Source organism: Oryctolagus cuniculus, chromosome 1, assembly GCF_964237555.1.
Source record: "Oryctolagus cuniculus chromosome 1, mOryCun1.1, whole genome shotgun sequence".
In the NCBI taxonomy this organism is placed as follows: Eukaryota; Metazoa; Chordata; class Mammalia; order Lagomorpha; family Leporidae; genus Oryctolagus; species Oryctolagus cuniculus.
Window position 1 is genome coordinate 59,638,264 of NC_091432.1, and position 22,627 is coordinate 59,660,890.

Sequence of the window (22,627 nt, forward strand, 5' to 3'; positions counted from 1 at the left end):
CAATGTGAGCTTCCATACACTACTTCCCTGGGAGTGATCACCAGCCTGACCTGGAGGTGCCATCCTCTGTAAGGGTACAAGGTTTTGTATGGTTTATTCAGCAGTGCCAAATTTCGAGGAGCTCAACCCAGATTACTGAAGACAGCAGGAAAAGGAGGCACACAGTGAATGGAAGAATAATTCAATGACTAATACTATGGGAAAAGATACATTTGGACCAGGTAGAAATGGTATTCAACTTTGCCCTGAATCACAGGGATACAAATTCTCGTAGGCTGATAGAAGCAGTGTGGTCAGGCATCTGTAAGTCCACAGCTGCCAGGGACAGCCAGTGACCAAAAGGTCATGGCCACAATAAGTAATGGCAGGGCCCTTGGAGACCCTTTAAAGGTTGAGCTATGCCAAATACTTGCATGTAGTTCTGAAACTACATGTTCTACTTATTGCTTATTGCACTTTTATTTATGTTAACTGTGAGAGCTATGTCCTTCATTGGTTTCCTTTTTCCACTTTTGGTTGGTTAAGAAAAGTGATTTGTTTTAAAAAACAAAATTATTAAGCTGCTCAAGTCTTCTGTTGAAGAATGTGAATACTCTGAAAAGTAGCAGCATTTATTTTTAGGGGAAAACAGATTGGATATCCTGCAAAAACCTGTACCCATTTCATGCGTGAGTTACTTAAGATGTCAGTTTTGCAGACTCCACGAGGCTGTCTTCTACATAAATTTTTAATTTTATAATATCAACATTAGACTTTGTAGGTGATATCTTTTTGTCTTAATTCAGATAATTGCCAACTAAATCAATAACTACAAAAAAATCACAACAAAAATAAAGGCAAAACCCCACACAAACCTGATAGCGCTAATAGCAGTGTTTTGAGTATTTGTGATTCCTGGGAATGATTGCCCTCTTCACTGAATGACTGCCACTAAGATGGTTCAAAGGACTGAATCCTGCTATTGTTATTTTTAAACCAAAAGTGAGATTTTTCCATAAGAATTATGGTATAGAATGTGATCTATACAATAACAAGTTTTAGAAGAAAGCAACATTTCCTTAATTAGGATTGTGCTGTTAACCTTTGTTATCTACTTGGTGGATTACACTGAAAGAAACTTTAAAACTGAAGCCTTGAAAATGTATTTTTTGAAAATACCATGCTAAGTATTAAAGTGCAATTTAAAAGAGTTATAAAGTCATTACATATGTTAACCTAATTTTTTAAAAAAATAATTGTGGTAACTATGACAGTGAAAGTTATTCAAGTTGAAATCAGAGTTATATTATAGTCTTAAGTTATAGATCCTAGGTACCTACAGTTATAGAGCCTCAAGTGCAAATATAGGTACTTTATTTGAGATGTGTGTGTATATGTGGTCAAAGATTCTGAACACAATTCATGTAGCCTGATCAGCAAAAGTTAAGAAATGACTCTCAACAAAGCAATTACAGCTTTATTCAGAAATATGAAGGGGGAGTTTATTTATTGTTGTGAATGTTACCAATGTCCACATTTTACTTTATGTAGAAGTGGATATCTGGTAAGTATTACCTTTGTTAGATTTAAATTTTCTGGAATACTCTTTATTGAATAAAATCTGCATTAATGCTAATCAGAAAAAGAATGATAAGTATAACTTAACACAGGGAGGATATGAAGAGAGGGAGAAATTATAGAAAGAAATTTGCATAAAAAAGTAAGGCAAAATCATAGTATGTGCCACTTATTAAACACTCACTCATTGCCAAGGATCTTTTTCTTTCAGAAAATAAAAATCACTTTTTAAGTCCTTTTTTAAAAAATATTTATTTATTTTGAAAATCAGAGTTGCACAAAAAGGGGGAGTCACACACACACAGAATGAGAGAAAGATTTTTCCATCTGTTTGTTCAACCCTTAAATGGCCACCACAACAGCCAGGGTTGGGTCAGGCTGAAGCCAGGCTCGAGAAGCTTCATCCAGGTCTCTGATGTGGGTCGCAGGGGCCCAAACACTTGGGCCACCTTCCGCTGCTTTCCCAGGCCATGAGTAGGGATCTGGATCATATATGGAGCAGCTGGGACATGAACTGGCACCCACAGAAAATATCAGCATCGCAGGTGGCGGCTTGACCCTCTACATCACAATGTTGGCTCCAATAAATATTTTTAATAATTTTAAAGAAATAGTTCTTCATAAATTAGAGCAGACAATTTCTATGTAATTTGGTCTCAGTGTTGTTTCTTGTATTTTGTTTCCTCCGTTGCTCTCCTAAGGACTCTTTAAGTCTTCATGTTAAACTTTATTTTTCCTGCTGGTGCCGCCGTAGCTCAATAGGCTAATCCTCCGCCTACGGCGCTGGCATACCGGGTTCTAGTCCCAGTCGGGGCGCCGGATTCTGTCCCGGTTGCCCCTCTTCCAGTCCAGCTCTCTGCTGTGGCCCGGGAGTGCAGTGGAGTATGGCCCAAGTCCTTGGGCCCTGCACCCTCATGGGAGACCAGGAGAAGCACCTGGCTCCTGGCTTTGGATCAGCGCAGTGCGCCGACCGCAGCGGCCATTGGAGGGTGAAACAACGGCAAAGGAAGACCTTTCTCTCTGTCTCTCTCTCTCACTGTCCACTCTGCTTGTAAAAAAAACAAAATAAAAAAACTTTATTTTTCCCCTTAACACATCTCCAGATTCTACTCCTATATTTTAGACAAGGAATGTGTAGTAATTTAAATGTACATGATATTTTGAATTCAGACCTACATTAAAATCCTATCTCTGACTCTTAAATAGTGCAACTGTTGAACAAGTTATTGGTCCTCTGAAGCAAGTATCCTATTTTATAAATTGGGATAACACCTTGAGGATTAAATGAGACTTTAAGTAAAAATATGTAAATCACATTTGCCTTTGAATAGGTGTTTCCTATTCATTGCCTCCTGCTTCCCAGGAAGCAATGGAGCTTACCTAGATTTCTCATGTTACTATTACAGAAAATGTTCTTGAAAATTATACATAATTAAATTCTCACTTTAAATTACAGGAAATGCTAAAGCACAGAAAGGATCCTAGAGCTCCACACTGGAATTGGTTGGCTTTTATTACTCTTATTTCAATACATAGGAAAGGGTACTTTAGAATGTATGTATAAAAGTGGATTCAAAACATAAGGTTTGGGGTGTATTTTGGTGCAGTCGTTAGACACTCCTTGGATGCTTGGATTCCATGTCTTAGTGCTTGGGTTTGAGTCCTGTCTCTACTTCTCTTTCTGGCTTCCTGCTAATGCACACCCTGGGAAGTAGTAGGTGATGGCTCAAGACTGGGTCCCTGTGGTCCATGAAGAAGACCCCGATTGAATTCATTTTTTTAAGACTTTATTTACTTGGGAGGTAGAGTTATAGACAGAGAGATGGAGACAGAGATAAAGGTCTTCCATCTTGTTGTTCACTCCCCAAATGGCTGCAACAGTCAGAACTGGGCTGATCTGAGGCCAGGTGAAAGGAGCTTCTTCTGGGTCTCCCACGTGGGTACAGGAGCCCAAGCACTTGGACCATCTTCAGCTGCCTTCCCAGGCCACAGCAGAGACCTGGGTCAGAAGAGGAACTGTTGGGACACAAACCAGCACCCATATGAGATGCCAGCGCCACAGGCAGAGGCTTAGCCTACTATGCCACAGCACAGGCCACCAGATTGAATTCTTTTTTTTTTTTTTTTTTTTTTTAATTTATTTGACAGATAGAGTTATAGACAGTGAGAGAGAGAGAAAGACCTTCCTTCCATTGGTTCAGTCCCCAAATGGCCGCCACGGCCGACGCGCTGTGCCGATCCAAAGCCAGGAGCCAGGTGCTTCTTGCTGGTCTCCCAAGCAGGGTGCAGGGGCCCAAGCATTTGAGCCATCCTCCACTGCCTTCTGGGGCCACAGCAGAGAGCTGGACTGGAAGAGGAGCAACCGGGACTGGAACCTGGCGCCCACATGGGATGCCGGCGCCTCAGGCAGAGGATTAACCAAGTGAGCTGAGGTGCCGGCCTCAGATTGAATTCTTGACACTTGACTTCTGCCTGGCCCAGCCCAGCTGTTACAGTCATCTGATAATTGAACCATTGGATAGGAGATCTCTATTTTTCCTGGCTGTCTCTCTGTCTTCTCTGTCTTCCAAGTAGATAAAATAAACAAATTTAAAAAAAAGTTTTTCATGTGAAAGACTGAAATCTATGAAGTTTTTTATAATACACACTTTCCATGAACTTTTGAAGACCCTTTCATAAAAATGATTGCAAAAACTTTTTCAACAAAATAAACTTTTCTTATTCCATTTTCCATAATTCTTTTAAAAAACTTAATTAATTAATTGATTTGAGAGGCACAGACACAGAGAGAGACAGAAAGATCTTGTGTGTACTTTTTCACTATGCAAAAGCCCACAGTGTCCAGGTTGAGCTGGGTCCAAAGCCAGGAACTGGGAAAACAATCCAGGTCTCCCACATGGGTGGCAGGAACTCAACTACTTGAGCCATCACTTTTGCCTCCTGGGGTGTACATTAGCATTGGCAGGAAGCTGGTGTCAGTAGCCAGAGCTGGGAATTGAAACCAGGTGCTCCAGTGTGGGTGGCAGTTTGAACTGTGAGGATACGTACCAGCTTCTCCACACCTTTTGAAATGACTTCATATTATTAGTTGTGAAATATTATATATCCACACACATATATATTCATATATAATTATGTAATATTCCAAATACAAATTAGGAAACTGGTAGAAATATAGAATATTTTGTGAGCAGTTGAGTAACTGGTAAGTAGAAGGCCTAGGATTTGGATCCAGACCTTCTAGACTCTAAATTATTGATGGAAATTAAAAAAGATTATATTCAGGGAAACAAAACAAAAGTACTATGTGAAGATAAATAGGTCAGAATGACTACTGAATGAATAAGTAAGTGGTAAGAATTGAAAATGGGGAGATAAGCTAGAATTTGACTATAAGGAGGTTATATTATGTGCTAACATTGGTGTTATTTTCAATGGGGGTGAATAATTTAGGGTTTCAGGCATGGTAATGACAGATCATTTTATAGGTGTTCAGAAAGAACTCTGGGGAGGTTAAGGAGACTGGATTGGAATAAGATGTGTATGTAAGACTGCAGCATGCCTGGAGACAGAGAGACCAATTAGGAGGCTACAGCTATAATCCTGGTGGGAGATGTAAGTCAGAGCCCAAGTTCCGCCTCCAAGGAATGATTGGTTAAAACCCTAGGAATGGATGGGATTTCTAAGTGAGAGAAATACAGGCAGGAGAGAAAAGAAGGCCATTGACTGAACTTCCATGAAATAATATTTTAAAAGGACTTGGAAAATAACATAAAGAATTTGTTCTGGGTTATGTAGGGGGGATAACAAGGGAATCCATGGTTATGGAAGGCAGGATGATTTAATAGTTTCAAGAGCACTGTTTCATTTACACAGGCATCCAAGAGCATTTGAAAAGCCTTTTTCTCAAGAATTTCTCTAGACCAAGAGTCAGGCTGAGCCCAGGACAGGTTGGCTGTGTTACCACCTCCTCCCACCAAGGCTAGGTCCCTCTAGATCTCTAACTCCAGAGTCATCAGCACTCAAATGGACACTGGAACAAACCAGCAAAAGCCTAGGAGTCTGATAAACTTTTCTCTTGCAAGGCAGTGACACTTGGCTGAACTGTTAGCACTGACTTCTGTTCCCAGGCTTCTTCACCCTCGGGGTTGCTGATTAACCAGTCTGTTTAATGAGCTGTCACTGGCATGGCCTCATTTAAAAGTTGTTAATGAGGCACTCTGCTGTTCAGGGAGCAGAGTTGGCTGAGGCTCCCAGTGGCCTATCCTGGGCCTGCAGGGAAAGTTGAGGTGAATAGACAGGATCAGATCTGGAGAGAGGGCTAATGATTTAGGCGGAAGAGCCACATCTAATGAACGCATTTTGGCAAGCATCCATGTCTGAAGCTTAGCTCCCTGCTGACTTGTAGTTTTACAGGAACAGCTATGGCCTAGAGCAGCAGTAGATTTTCTTTTAAGCTGCTTACTGCCTGCTCTCCTGAAATCAAAAATCTTAAATTAAGAGATGATTTTGTGTTACCCTGAACTGGTGCCTCATGAGCAATTGTGGAAGCCTTTTGATTGGTCTCTGACCCACAAACTGTGTTCTTTTACCACCCATTCTCCACACTGCTGCCCATTGCAAGCTTTCAAACATGTATCTACTTGTTACTTCATTCTTACGACCTTTTAACGGTAAAGCCTATTTAACAAAATTTTAAGCTCATGGGCATAGAAGGGCCTTCAATATTTTTCTCCTGTCTGCCTCTCTGCTATCATCTTCCTCCAGATTTACCCTCCATAATGTCGTATTTATCATTATTAACACCAGTTTCATCAGCTTCATTATCCTCACTATAATTAATGTTTCTACAGTCGTTCTTAAATGTTTCTCAGTGTATTTAAACCTTCCTACAATGAAATGAGAATGTGCTGTGATTATCCATATTTTAAAGATAACACTGAGTCAAGATATGCCACCTAACTTTCACAACGTCTTACACATACTCAGAAAGATTAATGAAGGATTATGACTTAGGTATTAGGCTTTGGAGTTTAAGCTTTTATGCGTTATGGTGTACAGCATGGTGGTTTTGGTTTCTACATCTTTGCATTTATTTGTCTTAGAAGGCTTGTCTCACATACAACTTCAAACTTTGACTTCCATTCTTTCTTATACTTACTGATTTGCTACTACTTCAAAACATTTTACATTAGGTATTTGCAGCTATATTTATGTCTGTCTCCTCAATTCACTGACATTCTTGCACAAAAGTATTAAGTTGGGTTCAGTAACTTTTAGTGGTTTTAATGATACTTTTTATGAAATCCTATACTATATCTATACTCTTTCATAAAGTAGAAAACAATACTTTATCTTTTTTTGCTGCTGTGACCCTACTGCCATATATGTCATCTTCCATCTTTTCTTAACTTAACAAAAGGAAACTATATCAACTTGATGGCTTATGCTAGAAATATTGGTGTCATTTGTCACCTATTAAATATTAAATCATCAACAATTATCACCTGGCCTATTGTCATAATCTCTTACAATATTCTCTCTTTTTATGATCTTGCCATCTACAATAAGTTATTTACCTAATAGACAATTATCTTGGAAAAAAATCATACTTTGCCCAAAATGCTTCATGGATGTCCAGTGGATTTAGATTAAATTCCAAAGCCGTAACATGGTCAGAACGAAGTCCTGAATCAACTGATTTCTTTAAACTATACAATCAGTTTGCCCTATTTTCATCCTAATCTATAAAGTTTCCATCAAGTAGAACCCCTCCCCCAGATTTTGGTGCCAGGATAATACCAGCTTCACAAGGTGATTTGAGAAGAGTCTCCTCCTCTTCGATTTTTTGTGAAATATTGGTGTTACTTCAGCTTTAGAAGTGTGATAGAATTCACCATTGAAATTATATCTCCCTGGGCTTTGTTTATGAGAAGATTAGTAATTCCATTCTTTTAGTTGTTATAGATCTGTTGTGATTTTCTATTTCTCTTTAGTAAGTTTGACTTTGCAACTTACTAGAAATTTTTTCCATTTCCTATAGGCTATCTAGTATAGTATCTCTTATCATCCTTTTTTATTTTGATAAGGTTAGTTTCCACATTCTGTCTTATAGCTCTTATTTTAATAATTTTCATCTTCTTGATGGCCCAAGTTCTTGGGCCCTTGCACCCACCTGGGAGACCTGGAAGAAGCTCCTGGCTCCTGGCTTTGGATTGGCACAGCTCTAGCCATTGAAGCCAACTGGGGAGTGAACCAGGGATGGAAGACCTCTCTTTCTCTGCCTCTCCTTCTCTCACTGTGTAACTCTGACTTTCAAATAAATAAATAAAACCAAGCAAATATCTTGTTTCTACTTCCCACAAAATCTGAACGTAAATACAAGCATAAAAATAATTTCTGACAACATGTGAATCTCATCTGGGAAAAGGATAATTTATATAAATGCTGGATACATGATCATTTCAGATTATGCCCATTTGTATAGTTAACTTAGAAGATGTATACAGAAATATGAGTTTCACTGAAATGCTTAAGCTGATTTTAGCCCAAGAGTTTAAGTATTTCTTACCTCTTTCTGTAGGATTTCTTCTCGAACTTGGGAACTTGCAAGACTCTTGCTTATCCTGCAGCTCAATTAACTTGACTTTGGAAATGTTTTATAAGTACCTAGGAAATACAAATACATTGTTGATAAAGTCCCCCCCACCCCGGTTACTATTTGAAACATATAAGATAGTCAACTCATAACTGAAAAACACCTTTTAGAATAATGTATAAACATTTGGAAGAAAGTGGCCAAAATTTATACTTTCATTGATTAAGTAGAACAGTATTAAGGAGCTATTAATAAAGCTAACACAATCATATCTGTTAAATGTCAAATACATGGACATATTTTTCTATCAAGAAACTAAGAACTTGGAACAAATTCATATCTCTTATCTCCAATGCTGTAATTAAACTGTTGTAGTGATCAGATTATGCTGACTTCCTTTTAACTCACATTTTAACATATTTATAACTCTGAGAAAATAACATACTACTGCAATTTAAAAAGTCTGGAAAAGTACAATTAAAAGGTAAGTTTATTTTGGTGTAAAACATTTTGAAATCCACATACCTAAGAGGTCTTCAAAACGATCATGGAAAATGCACAGTACGAAAAAAAACTGTGCATAGATTTCACAATTTTTTCCATTAAGATAAACTTATCTTTTAACTTCAATTTTCAATGAGCTTTCTGAAATACCCTGGTATTTACGGCTCTGTGGCATTTTGACATTACTTTTCCCAATCTGACTGCTCCTTACTACAAAATCAATTGAAGCACCATTTGCAACTGCTGTCTGATGCCCTACTCCTAGAGGGGATGAGGGAAAGGTGCTGCAGAAGTTATCTGAAAGTCTGTATGGATTTTAACTGCTCAAAAGAATTTTAAATTTTTTTTATTAAAGTACTAAAACAGTAAAAAATAATTTTGATCTCTTTTCAGTGTAGCTAAACATTTGTCAATATTGTGGATATTTTCCAAGAGCCAGTTTCTGATTACATTGATTTTTTTTGTTTTTTTTTTTCTAGTCTCTGTTCAATTTCTAACATAAATTTTTATTTATTTTATAGAACTATTTATTACTCCCTTCTTTCTGTTATCTTTATATGTCATTTTCTCTTTTATTTCTAATTCCTTAAGGTGGAATTTGGTAATATTTATTTGAAAATTTTCTTCTTATATATATATTTACAGGTATCAATTTCTCTAAATTATGTATTAACTGTAACTCATAGATTTTGATAGCTTGTGTTTTGGTTTTCATCATAATGAATGCATTTTCTAAATTTCTTTTTTGATTTCTTTCAGTTGTTGGCTATTGTTTAATTTCAGCTTATTCTTGAAAATTTCCCATATTCACTTCTGTTGTTTCCTAATTTCATTTTATTTTAGACAGAGTGCACCCTTCATATAATTCCTTCCTTCCTTCTCTCTCTCTCTCTCTCTCTCTTTCTTTCTTTCTTTCTTTCTCTCTCTCTCTCTCTTTTCTTTCTTTCTTTCTTTCTTTCTTTCTTTCTTTCTTTCTTTCTTTCTTTCTTTCTTTCTTTCTTTCTTTCTTTCTCTTAAGTCAGAGTTACACAGAGAGGAGAGAGAGAGATAGAGAGAGAGAGGTCTTCCATCTGATGGTTCACTCCCCAATTGGCCGCAATGGCCGGAGCTGTGTGCCGGTCAGAAGAAGCCACAAGCCAGGATCTTTTTCCGGGTCTCCCACGTGGGTGCAGGTGCCTAAGGACTTGGGCCATCTTCTACTGCTTTCCCAGGCCGTAGCAGAGAGAGCAGAGAGCTGGATCGGAAGTGGAACATCTGGGTCTCAAACCAGAGCCCAAATGGGATGCTGTCGCCTCAGGGGAGGCTGTTAACCTGGTGCATCACAGTGCCAGCCCCCGATATAATTTCAATTCTTTTAAATTAAAGTTTATTTTATGGACTAACATATCATCTTTTCTGGAGACTGTTTTATGTATAATTGAAGAAAATGTGTTTTCTGACTTTGTTGGATAGATTATTAAATAAATGTACATTAAGACTAGTTGGATTATGATGTTTTCCATGTCTTCAAGTCTTCTTTTTCTTTATTCTCCCAATTATTTTCTACATTATTGAAATTAGGGCATTGAAATATCCAAGTATTGTTATCAAAGTATCTGTTTCTCCATTAAATTCATTCAGTTTATCCTTTCTGTATTTTTGAATTCTTTTGTTCAGTCTGTATATGTTTAAAATTATCTTTCTGTTGGTTCAACACTTTTATAAACATTAAATTGCTTTCTTCGATTCTAGGACTATTTTTTTTGTCTAAAGTATATTTTATTTGCTTTTAATATAGCTATTCTTTTTGGGTTACTTTTCCCATATGTATAATTTTTTAAAGATTTATTTATTTACTTGAAAGTCAGAGTTACACAGAGAGAGAAGGAGAGGCAGAGAGAGAGGTCTTCTATCCACTGGTTCACTCCCCAGTGAGATGTGCTGATCCAAAGCCAGGATCCAGGAGCTTCTTCCGGGTCTTCCACATGGGTACAGGGACCCAAGGACTAGGGCTATCTTCCACTGCTTTCCCAGGCCATAGCAGAGAGCTGGATCAGAAGTGGAACATCAGGGACATAAACTGGCACCCATATGAGATGGTGGCTTTGCTCTCTATCACAGTGCCAACCCCAGTATATGTATAATTTTTTTTTACTAATCTCTTTTTTATTGATTACTTTGAAAGGTGGAGTTATAGAGAAAGGAGAGACACACACACATATATATAGAGAGAGAAAGCACAATGTTCCATACACTGATACCCTCACTAAATGGCTGCAACAACCAGGGTTGTGCCAAGATGAAGCCTGGAGCCAGGAGCTTTATTCATGGTCTCCTACATGGGTAAAAGGGCCCAAGTACTTGGGACATCTTCTGCTGTCTTCCCTGGTGGTTGCAACAGCAGGGAGCTGGTTCAGAAGTGGAGCAGCTGGGACTCAAACCAGTGCCCATTTTGGATGTTGGCATTGTAGGTGTGGGCTTTGCACACTACATCACAACACTGGCCCCTAACTTTTTATTTTCAACTTATTTCTTTCTTTGAATCTAAAGTGCTCCTCTTATAGATAACGTATGATAGTTCCATTTTTATTTAATTCACTTAAAACATTTGCAATTAATGCAAATGCATGTCTATTATTTTGATAGGTTTTATTTCTATATGTTTTATGTTTCTTTGTTCCTTTATTTCTCCATTACTAACTTATTCTGCTAAATATTTTCTAGTGTAACTTTTGAATTCCTTTATTGCTTTTTTTAAATTCTAATTTTAATTCATTTTCAGTGGTTATCCTTGGGGTTACAAATAACAATTTCTTACAATCTAATTTGGATTAGTGAAAAAATTAGAAAACTTAAAAAACTATGTTCCTATATTGATCCACTCTCTCTCTACTCCTTTTGCTATTATCATACAAGTAACATTGTATACATCATATGCATATTAACATGTAATTATTGCTATATGTAGTTGTCTTTTCAAAAGACAAATACAAATTAAAATACATTAAAAATCTTTTATATTTACCTATGTAGTTAAATGGTAACCTTTAATTCTTTTTAAATTTTTTTCATTAACATAAAGATCCAGGTACATTTTGAATTGATTTTTGTATAAGGTATAAGGTAGGGTCTTTTTTCATACTTCTGCAGAGATCCAATTTTCCCAACACGATTTATTGAAGAGACTGTCCATTTTCCAAGAAAGTGATTTTAGCTCCTTTGTCAAAGATTAGTTGGTTGTAGATGTGGAATTGATTTTTGGAGATTTTATTCTGTTCCATTGGTCTATGTGTTTATTTTTGTGTTAGTACCATGCTGTTTAGATTACAACTGTCATGTAGTATTTCTTGAAATCTTGAGAAATTTCTTGAAATTGTGATGCCTCCAGCTTTGTTTTTGTTGTTTAAGATCATGTTAGCTATTCAGGATCTCTTGTGTCTCAGTATGAATTTTAGCACTGTTTTTTCTAGAGCTGAGAAGAATGTCATTTGTATTTTGATTGGGATCACATGAATCTGCTGAAGTTGGTTTTGATGATATTAATTTTGATGATACTAATTCTTCCAATCCAAGAACATGGAAGATTTTTCCATTTTTTGTGTCTTCTGTTTCTTTCTTTAATATTTTGTAATTTTCATTATAGAGAGCTTTGACTTCCTTGGTTAAATTATTCCAAGATATTTAAATTTTTCATAGCTATTGTGAATGAGAGTGATCTTACAAATTCTTTCTCAGCCATGACATTGTCTGTGTTTACAAAAGTTTTTTATTTTGTGTGTTGATTTTATATCCTGCCACTTTACCAAACTCTCTTATAGTCTCTTAGCAAAGTCTTTTGGTTTCTATATATATATATATATATATATAGCCATGTCAAATGCAAATAGGAAGAATTCGAATTCTTCCTTTCCCATTTGTATCCCTTTCATATTTTCTTACCTAATGGCTCTGGCTAAATCTTCCAGAACTATATTGAATAGCAATGATGAAAGTGGGCATCCTTGTCTGGTTTCAGATCTTAGTGGAAATGCTTACAAGTTTTCCCTATTCAATATGATGCTGGCTGTGGGTGTCTTGTATATATTGCCTTGATTGTGTTGAGCAATGTTTCTTCTATACCCAATTTGCTTAATTTGTTTATCCTGAAAGGATATTATATTTTATCAAATGCATCTATTGAGAGCATAGTAAGATTTTTATTCTTCAGTTTGTTAATGTGATGTATCATATTTATTGATTTGTGTATGTTGAACCATTTCTGCATACCAGTGATAAATCTCACTTGGTGCGAGTTAATAAACTTTCTGATGTATTGTTGGATTTGATTATCTATTTTTTGAGGATTTTTGTATTTAAGTTCATCAGTGATATTGGTCTGTAGTTCTCTTTCTTTGTTGTATCTTTTACTGATTTTGGAATTAAGGTGATGCTGGCATCACAGGAGTTTGGGAGGATTCCCTCCCTTTCAATTATTTTGAATAAATTGAGAAGAATTGTTATTAGTTCTTTATAATTCTGGTAGAATTCAGCAGTGAAGCCATCTGGTCCTGAACTTTTCTTTGTTGGGAGGGTCTTTATTACTAATTCAATCTCTGTCTTGGTTATTGGTCTATTTAGATTTTCTATTTCCTCATGGCTCCATTTTGGTAGATTATATGTGTCTAGGAATCTATCCTTTCTTTTAGATTTTCTGATTTGTTGGCATATGACTCTTTGTAGTAATTCCTGATGATTCATTTATTTCTGTGGTATATGTTGTCTGTTGTCCTATTCATATTAAGAGAACAGATTTGATGCATTTCATAGATACAGTTCCAAGGAGACAACCACACTTCCCTCACTCCCCTGCTCTCCACCCTGGTCCTCTTTCCTCTGTCTCCCCTCTTTTTATCAGTTTTTCAAAGTCATAATTTTAATCCACTCTTTACTTATTTATGTGACTTGAGTTTTGCTCCAGAAGAGAAGCCTGTTAAGGTATTTCTTGGTCTATATAATGGAAAATCTATGTCTGATATTCAAAAACCTAACTTGATTTGCCATAGAGGATAGTACCATCTTAATTATTTCCAAATCCAGATCAAATCTATTTGCTGATACATGGAGTAAGGATCATTTATGTAAGAGTGAATATCATGGAGTTTCATTCCTTTCTAAGACTGTACCAGACAAAGTATCTCATACATAGCAGAATTGTGGAGATTAATGACATTACAAAAGCCTTGAAACAAGTGTGAATGTTTAAATTTATCACATTTTTATTTAACTCACCAGTTTGGTTTGCACAAGTCAGATTGGACTTGGAAAATTAGGTGTTAATTCAGATCACAGCTCATGAAAGTTGAAAAAGTATCTATTAGAACAGATCAACACAATACCTAACACTTGGTATATGGTTATTGACTTAATGCCTTATTTTCCATTTCACTTTCAAGATTCTCCAAACTCTTTTATCTGGCAGGGCTACTATTACATACCTTCACATTTTTTGTTTCAAGGCTAGCTGAATTCTTTTGCTATTTATCATATAGTCTTTTGATATTTCAACCATCTTGACTTTCAACACATAACTCTGATCTACTACATTGATGAAATCATGATTATAAACAGGAAGCATAAAGCAAGATATAAGCAAACATAGGATGGTGGGAGGCAAACTTGTCAAAATTCAACCACCTACAATCTCAGTGCAGTTTCTGAAGTTAATGGTGTGGAGCATGTTGTTATTTGCCCTTCAAAATGAAAGGTAAATTTCTGAAGATCATATCACCTTGATCATAAAAAGTCACAGTGCTTGACAAGCCTGTTTGGATTTTGAAGGCAAAATCCACTATATTTAACTGTTCCACTTTGATCCATTCAGAGATTTATCCTTATGGTTGACGATTTTGGAAAGGAACAAAAACAAGCAGAGGCTCTGCAGTGAAGCATTGCATATGCAATCGCACTTACAGTACTCATAGTGACTAGAGATTTAAACTGAATATCTGGCAATCATTAATGAGATAATAACAGCACAGATTTCTGGAATTTTGGGGAAAGTCTATGACTTTTTTGCAGAATATAAAACTTTAGAGAAACAGAATGACATTTTAGAGCGTATCTTTGAAATGTACAGAAAATACTAAAACATCCTAAAAAATCTATTTGTTTGAGAAGAGGGAGAGCGAGAAAAGAGGAGAGGGGAGAACAGATGAGGGTAGAGGAGAGGAGGGGAAGGAGAAGAGAGGAGAACAAAGAGGAGGAGATAGTACTAAGCATGTATATAATACTTCTCCATTTGAGGCATCTTCTTGGAAAAAAATCAGAAAAAAATTCATGTATAAACATGCTTGTAATTTAAGCTTTCTAACTATAACAGTGATAGGCACATGTTTATATCTAAAGTGAATGGTCTTTTTAGTTCTTTAAAGTTGCCTTATTTCACTTTGTATTTCACCTCTGATATGACATGATGCTGTAGTTCTTGTGCTTGACTTCTGAATAAATATTTGTTAACTTTTATTATGAAGAAAATCAGACTTTGGCTTGCTTGATTCAAATAACTAGAATCATGTATATTATACATCCAATTTCAGTACATCAGCAGCATTTTTTGCATATACGTGTAGTGTCCATTCTGAAGCACCACTAATTTTCTTTCATATGAATATTATGTTTTAAAATTTAACATTACGATTCAGATTTCCTTAAATATTTTTATTAGAAAGGCAGAGTTACAGAGACAAAGGAAGAGAGGGAGAGAAAGAGTTCTTCATTCCCCAAATGGCTGAAAAGGCCAGGGCTGGGCCAGGCTGAAACCAGGAGCCTGGGATTCTAACCATATAGAGGCAGGGGCCCAAGCACAAGGACCTTTGATTGCTGCTTTCCCAGGCACATTAGGAAGGGGCTGGTTCAGACACAGAGCAGATGGAATGCCCATAAGAGATGCTGGTATTGCAGGCAGCAGCTTAACCCTATGCCCACAACGTTGGTCTTGGAATGGACTTTTTGACTTGTATCACAACCAGCTTGCATGGACCTGGCTTACAGGGAGACCCAGAGCAAGGAAGAATACCATGCTGCCTCATCATAGGCTGATGACTATGGATGAGGTATCTGGGTTTATCTTGGCTTCTAAGGTGGATTACCCTTTTTACACACTTCTGCAATTTTTTTCTCTTAACAACACAATAACTGTAGAGTTGGGAAAACCTGGAATAGAGGTGCCCTCTAGTGCTGATCTAGCAATTACACACCAACAGTAAGATTGAGGCAAACCTCCACTTAGGACTTGTCTGATGCTAACATAGTGTAAGTGTCCACAGGTTCAGTGAAAATAAGCAGATGGCTTAGACTTTCTAAAAGACAGGTAGAAATAAACCAGCAAGCAGAGACTGGAAAAAATCCTGATTCTTAGTGCAGATGCCATGGTAGGACATTATGGCATGAGACATCAAGAAATTTCTGGGAATCATGAACTCATCTAATGAGCAACATAAATGTCAGATAGCCACTGATAGATTCAAATTTTCAGAAGCTGAATTCAAAGTAGCTGTTTCAAGGAAATTCAATGAGCTTCAGGAAAACAGGGAATCGTTCAATAATCTAGCAGACATTTAACAGAGACGATGTAGAACAGAAAATGTTTAGTTGAAAATTACACTAAGGGGAATAAACAATTTGACATCAGCCACCAATAGCAGAACAGATAAAATAGAAGAAAGAAATAATGTTCTTTAACACATGCTATTTCGAAGATACAAAGAAGAGAATAAAAAATGGGCAGTAGTGAAGAAAGATTATGGTATTTGGGGACAGTATGAAAAGAGTGAATATCTGTTAGTTACTGGTGTTTAAGACAAAATTGAGAAGGCCAAAGTTTAGAAAGCAAATGCAAAGGGATAGTAAACAAACATTTCCTGAGCCTAGAGAAAGAGAAAGATCAGAGGTTGAGGTTGCCAGTGAGATTTAACCCAATCAAGTCTACCCCAAGAGATACTGTAGCTCTCCAAACTAAAGATAAAGGGGATTATAAGAGTTTTAGAAGAAAATAAGCAAACTATGCATAAGGTGCTGCTACTTGCTTTACTGAAGACTTCTTGGCTGAAACATTACAGAACGGGGAAGAGTGGGATGAGACTTCCACAGTATTGGAGAGAAAAACTACCCATCAGGAATATTGTACACAAGAAATTCATTCTTTTTTTTAAAGAATTATTTTTATTTATTCGAAAGACAGAGGAGTTACAGAGAGAAGCAGAGCCAGAGAGAGAGAGAGAGAGAGGTCTTTCATTCCGCTGTTGCACTCCCCAAATAACCACAACGGCCAGAGCTGAGCTGATCTGAAGCCAGGAGCCAGGAGCTTCTTCCAGGTCTCTGATGCAGGTGCAGGGGCCCAAGAAGTTGGACCATCTTCCACTGCTTTCCCAGGCCATGGCAGAGAGCTGGATCAGAAGAGGAGCAGTCGGGACTCGAACCGGTGCCCATATGGGATGCCGGCGCTGCAGGCTGGGGTTTAACCCACCGTGCCACAGCGTGGGCCCCAAGAAATCCATTCTTTAGATACATACTGAAAGAACAAGATGCTAATGGGTAAAAAGAAAATATCAGAAGGTAGAAAACTCACTGTATAGAGAGTCTAAAAGTAAACCCACATATCTATAGTCAGTTTACCTTTCATGAAGGTTCAAAAACACGAATTGAAGAAATGGTTTTTGGAAAAATTGAATGGCTACGTACAGAGGAATAAAACTAGACCCTATCTTTCACTATATACAATAATCACGTCAAACTTGATTAAGGATTTAAATGTAATACTGAAACTATGAAATTATTGGGAAAAAACAAAAGGGACGCTTTAGGACATTTAAAATGAACAAATATTTTATGCATAAATACAGGAAACAAAAACAAAAATAGAGTCAGCATTTTGCATAGACGTTATGCAGCTTCTTGTGGTGGCTTCACCTACAGCAAAGTGCCTGGGCTCACATTTCAGCTCTGTTCCTGATTTCAGCTTCTTGCTAATGCACACCCTGGGAGGCAGCAGGTTATGGCTCAAGTTGCTGGGTCCCAGACTGAATTCCCACTTTCTGTCTTTGAGCTGGTCCAGTCCTGGCTGTTGTGGACATTTGTGGAGTGAACCAGCAGATGGAAGATCTCTCTATGTCTATCTTTCTCTTTTTCTGTCTTTCAAATAAATAATGAAAATTCAAAAACAAAAATATACACATTGGATTTCATCAAACTAAAGACCTTCTGCAATGCATGAGAAACAATCGAAAGAGTGAAAAGACAACCTACTGAATGGGAGAAAATATTTGCAAGCTAAACATCTGACAAAAGGTTAATAATCAGAATATATAAGGGACACAACCCAAAAGCACAGAAACAAACAATCCAGCTAAAAATTAGGCAGTAGATGTGAATAGACATTTTTCAAAGAGAGTCATACAAATGGGCACCAGGTACATGAAAAAAGTGCAACATCACTCATCATCAAGGAAGTGAAAATTAGAACCATCATTATTTATCGCCTCACTGCAGTTAGAAATGCTATCATAAGAATGATAAAAATAAAGTATTACATTGTACATCAACAGTCAGGACAAGAGCTGATCAAGTCACTATTTCACATAGTGTCCATTTCACTTCAACAAGTTTCCCCTTTGGTGCTCAGTTAGTTGTTGCCGATCAGGGAGAACATATGATATTTGTCCCTTTGGGACTGGCTTAATTCACTCAGCATGATGTTTTCCAAATTCCTCCATCTTGTTGCAAATGCCCGGGTTTCAATGTTTTTGACTGCTGTATAGTGTTCTATAGAGTACATGTCCCATAATTTCTTTATCCATTCTACTGTTGATGGGAATGTAATACTTAAACCATTTTAGTATTTTTTTTGTTCTAGTACCATTGGTTGAACTCTGTAATTAACACACAATTATTCTTAGGTGTTTAAATTTTAACTGAAAAGTGATCCCTGTTAGGAATTTGGAAAACATTATGCTGAGTGAAATAAGCCAGTCCCAAAGGGACAAATATCATATGTTCTCCCTGATCAGTGACAACTAACTGAAAACCAAAATGGAAACCTGTTGAAGTGAAATGAACACTATGAGAAATGGTGACTTGATCAGGCCATGCCCTGACTGTTGATGAACAACTTAATACATTATCCCTCTTAGTATTTTTTTTTTGTTTGTTCTACTTAATACTTTTGGTTGAATACTGCAATCAATACGCAATTATTCTTAAGTGCTGAAACTTAACTGAAAAGTGATCGCTGTTAAATATAAGAGTGGGAATAAGAGAGGGGAGAGATGTGCAATTCGGGACAAGCTCAAGATGACTTACCTCAAACAGTAGAGTTAGAAACATACCAGGGGATTCCAATTCAATCCCATCGAGGTGGCATATACCAATGCCATCTCACTAGTCCCAGTGATCCATTTCTGTTCACAATTGATCATAATGATAGGACTAAGAGCCAAAGGGAGCACATAAACAAGACTAGTGTCTGCAAATACTAGCTGATAGAATAAAAAAGGGGAGAGAACGATCCAACATGAGAAGCGAGATACACAGTAGACCCATAGAATGGTAGATGTCCTAAACAGCACTCTGGCCTTGGAATCAGCCCTTAAGGCATGCGGATCCAGCTGAAAAGCCCATGAGAGTACTTCAGGCATGGAAAGCCAAGACACTCTGGTTAAAAAAAAAAAAAAAAAGAAAGAAAAACCAAAACCTAAATGAAAGATCTCCGCGAGTGAGATCCCAGTGGAAAGAACAGGTCATCAAATAAGGAGGTACCTTTCTCTGAAGGGAGGAGAGAACTTCCACTTTGACCATGGCCTTGTCTAAATATGATCAGAGTTGGTGAACTCAAAAGGCTTCCATAGCCTTGGCAGCTCATGACAAGAGCCTAGGGTGATTACTGATGCCATAAACAAGAGTGTCAAATTGTTAAGTCAACAACAGGAGTCACTGTGCACTTACTCCTCATGTAGGATCTCTGTCCTTAATGTGCTGTGCATTGTGATTTAATGCTATAGCTAGTACTCAAACAGTATTTTTCAGTTTGTGTTTCTATGTGGGTGCAAACTGTTGAAATCTTTACTTAATATATGCTAAACTGATCTTCTGTATATAAAGAGAATTGAAAATGAATCTTGATGTGAATGGAAGGGGGGAGGGAGAGGGAAAGGGGAGGGTTGCGGTGGGAGGGAAGTTATGGGGGGGTGGAGCCATTGTAATCCATGAGCTGTACTTTGGAAATTTATATTCATTAATTAAAAGTAAAAAAAAAAAGGCAGAGCAAGTTAAAAAAAAAAAGAATGATAAAAATAAACCCAATGCTGCTGAAGATTTGGATAAAAGAGAATCACTGTAAATGGTGGAAATTTAAATTAGTACAGTCATTGTGGAGGGCAGCATGAAAGTTCCACAAAAAATTAAAAATAGAACTACCATATGACATATCAATCCCAATTTCTGAGTATATATCCAAAGGACATTAAATCAATCTGTTTATGAGACTCTGAACCTCATTTTTATTGCAATTAGCCAAGACATTGAAATGTCTAAAAATTCATGTGTCTATAAATTCATGAATATATAATGAAAATGTAAAACTTATATAGAATAGAATGAAATGCTGTCATATGCAACAACATGAAGATTATTACATAACATAAAATAAGCTCAGCAAAGAAAGGTAAGTACCACATGATTTCATGCATGTGAAATATAAAAAAAATATATCATACAAGTTGGGAGTAGAATGGTACTTTTTTAAAAATTTTTTTATTATTATTTTTTAAACTTTTATTTAATGAATATAAATTTCCAAAGTATAGCTTTTGGATTACAATGGTAAATTTTTTTTGACAGGCAGAGAGGACAGTGAGAGAGAGAGAGAGACAGAGAGAAAGGTCTTCCTTTGCCGTTGGTTCACCTTCTAATGGCCGCTTCAGCCGGCGCATCGCGCTGATCTGGAGCCAGGAGCCAGGTGCTTTTCCTGTTCTCCCATGTAGGTGCAGGGCCCAGGGACTTGGGCCATACTCCACTGCACTCCTGGGCCATAGCAGTGAACTGGCCTGGAAAAGGGGTAACTGGGACAGAAACTGGCACCCCAACCGGGACTAGAATCCAGTGTGTTGGTGCCATAGCCGGAGGATTAGCCTATTGAGCTGTGGCGCCGGGCAGTAGAATGGTACTTTTAAGATGCTAGAAGGATTAGGGAGAGGAGATTTATGGGTAAAGGTCAATTAATGAGCAATAAATTTTAGTTAGGCTGGAGAAAGAAGTTCCAGAATTTTGTTGCAAGTTATGGTGACTATACGTGATAATAATAAAAAGGAATGATTTGAAAATCAATCAATATAATCTACCATGTTAATAAGCTAAAGATGATATATCAATTGATGCAGAAATTGTATTTGGCAAAAATCAATACTGATTCATGATACAAACTTGAGAAAATTGGAATAGAAGATAACTTTCTCAATCTGGTCATCTAAAAATAAGCTACTACCAGTGTAAAGTACACATAATGGGAAAATGACAGTCTCTTAAAAATAGTATTGGAGTAGAAGAAACAAAAAAAATTCTAAGAGGGATACTTTTGGTTGAATACTGCAATCAATACGCAATTATTCTTAAGTGCTGAAACTTAACTGAAAAGTGATCGCTGTTAAATATAAGAGTGGGAATAAGAGAGGGGAGAATGTGCAATTCGGGACATGCTCAAGCTGACTTACCTCAAATGGTAGAGTTAGAAACATACCAGGGGATTCCAATTCAATCCCATCGAGGTGGCATATACCAATGCCATCTCACTAGTCCCAGTGATCCATTTCTGTTCACAATTGATCATAATGATAGGACTAAGAACCAAAGGGATCACATAAACAAGACTAGTGTCTGCAAATACTAGCTGATAGAATAAAAAAGGGGAAAGAATGATCCAACATGGTAAGTGAGATACATAGCAGACCCATAGAATGGTAGATGTCCTAAACAGCACTCTGGCCTCGGAATCAGCCCTTAAGGCATGCGGATCCAGCTGAAAAGCCCATGAGAGTACTTCAGGCATGGAAAGCCAAGACACTCTGAAAAACAAACAAACAAACAAAAAACCAAAACCTAAATGAAAGATCTCCGCGAGTGAGATCCCAGTGGAAAGAACAGGTCATCAAATAAGGAGGTACCTTTCTCTGAAGGGAGGAGAGAACTTCCACTTTGACCATGGCCTTGTCTAAATATGATCAGAGTTGGTGAACTCAAAAGGCTTCCATAGCCTTGGCAGCTCATGACAAGAGCCTAGGGTGATTACTGATGCCATAAACAAGAGTGTCAATTTGTTAAGTCAACAACAGGAGTCACTGTGCACTTACTCCTCATGTAGGATCTCTGTCCTTAGTGTGCTGTACATTGAGATTTAATGCTATAACTACTACTCAAACACTTTATGTTTCTGTGTGGGAGCAAACTGTTGAAATCTTTACTTAATGTATGTTAAACTGATCTGTATATAAAGAGAATTGAAAATGAATCTTGATGTGAATGGAAGGGGAGAGGGAGTGGGAAAGTGGGAGAGGGAGGGTTGCGGTGGGAGGGAAGTTATGGGGGGGGAAGCCATTGTAATCCATAAGCTGTACTTTGGAAATTTATATTCATTAAATAAAAGTTAAAAATAAAAAAAAAAGTATTGGAAAAACTGGATATGCACATGCTGAATAATGAATTCAGGGGTCAGAGTTGTTATGCAGCAAGTTAAGCCACCTACAATGCTGGCATTCCATATCAGAGTGCTGCTTCAAGTGCCTGTTGCTCTGCTTTTTTTTTTTTTTTTTTACAGGCAGAGTGGACAGTGAAAGAGAGAGACAGAGAGAAAGGTCTTCCTTCCGTTGGTTCACCCCCCAATGGCCGTTGCAGCCAGTGCGCTGTGTGCGGCGCACTGCACTGATACGAAGCCAGTAGAAACATCAAACTTACATGTTTCTGCAT

The 22,627-nt window shown here is 37.2% G+C and overlaps 1 pseudogene; it reads left to right on the forward strand.

Moving 5' to 3' along the window:
* The window catches only part of LOC138846003 (SOSS complex subunit B2-like), a 34,740-nt pseudogene that overhangs the window by 942 nt on the left and 11,171 nt on the right, over positions 1 to 22,627 (forward strand).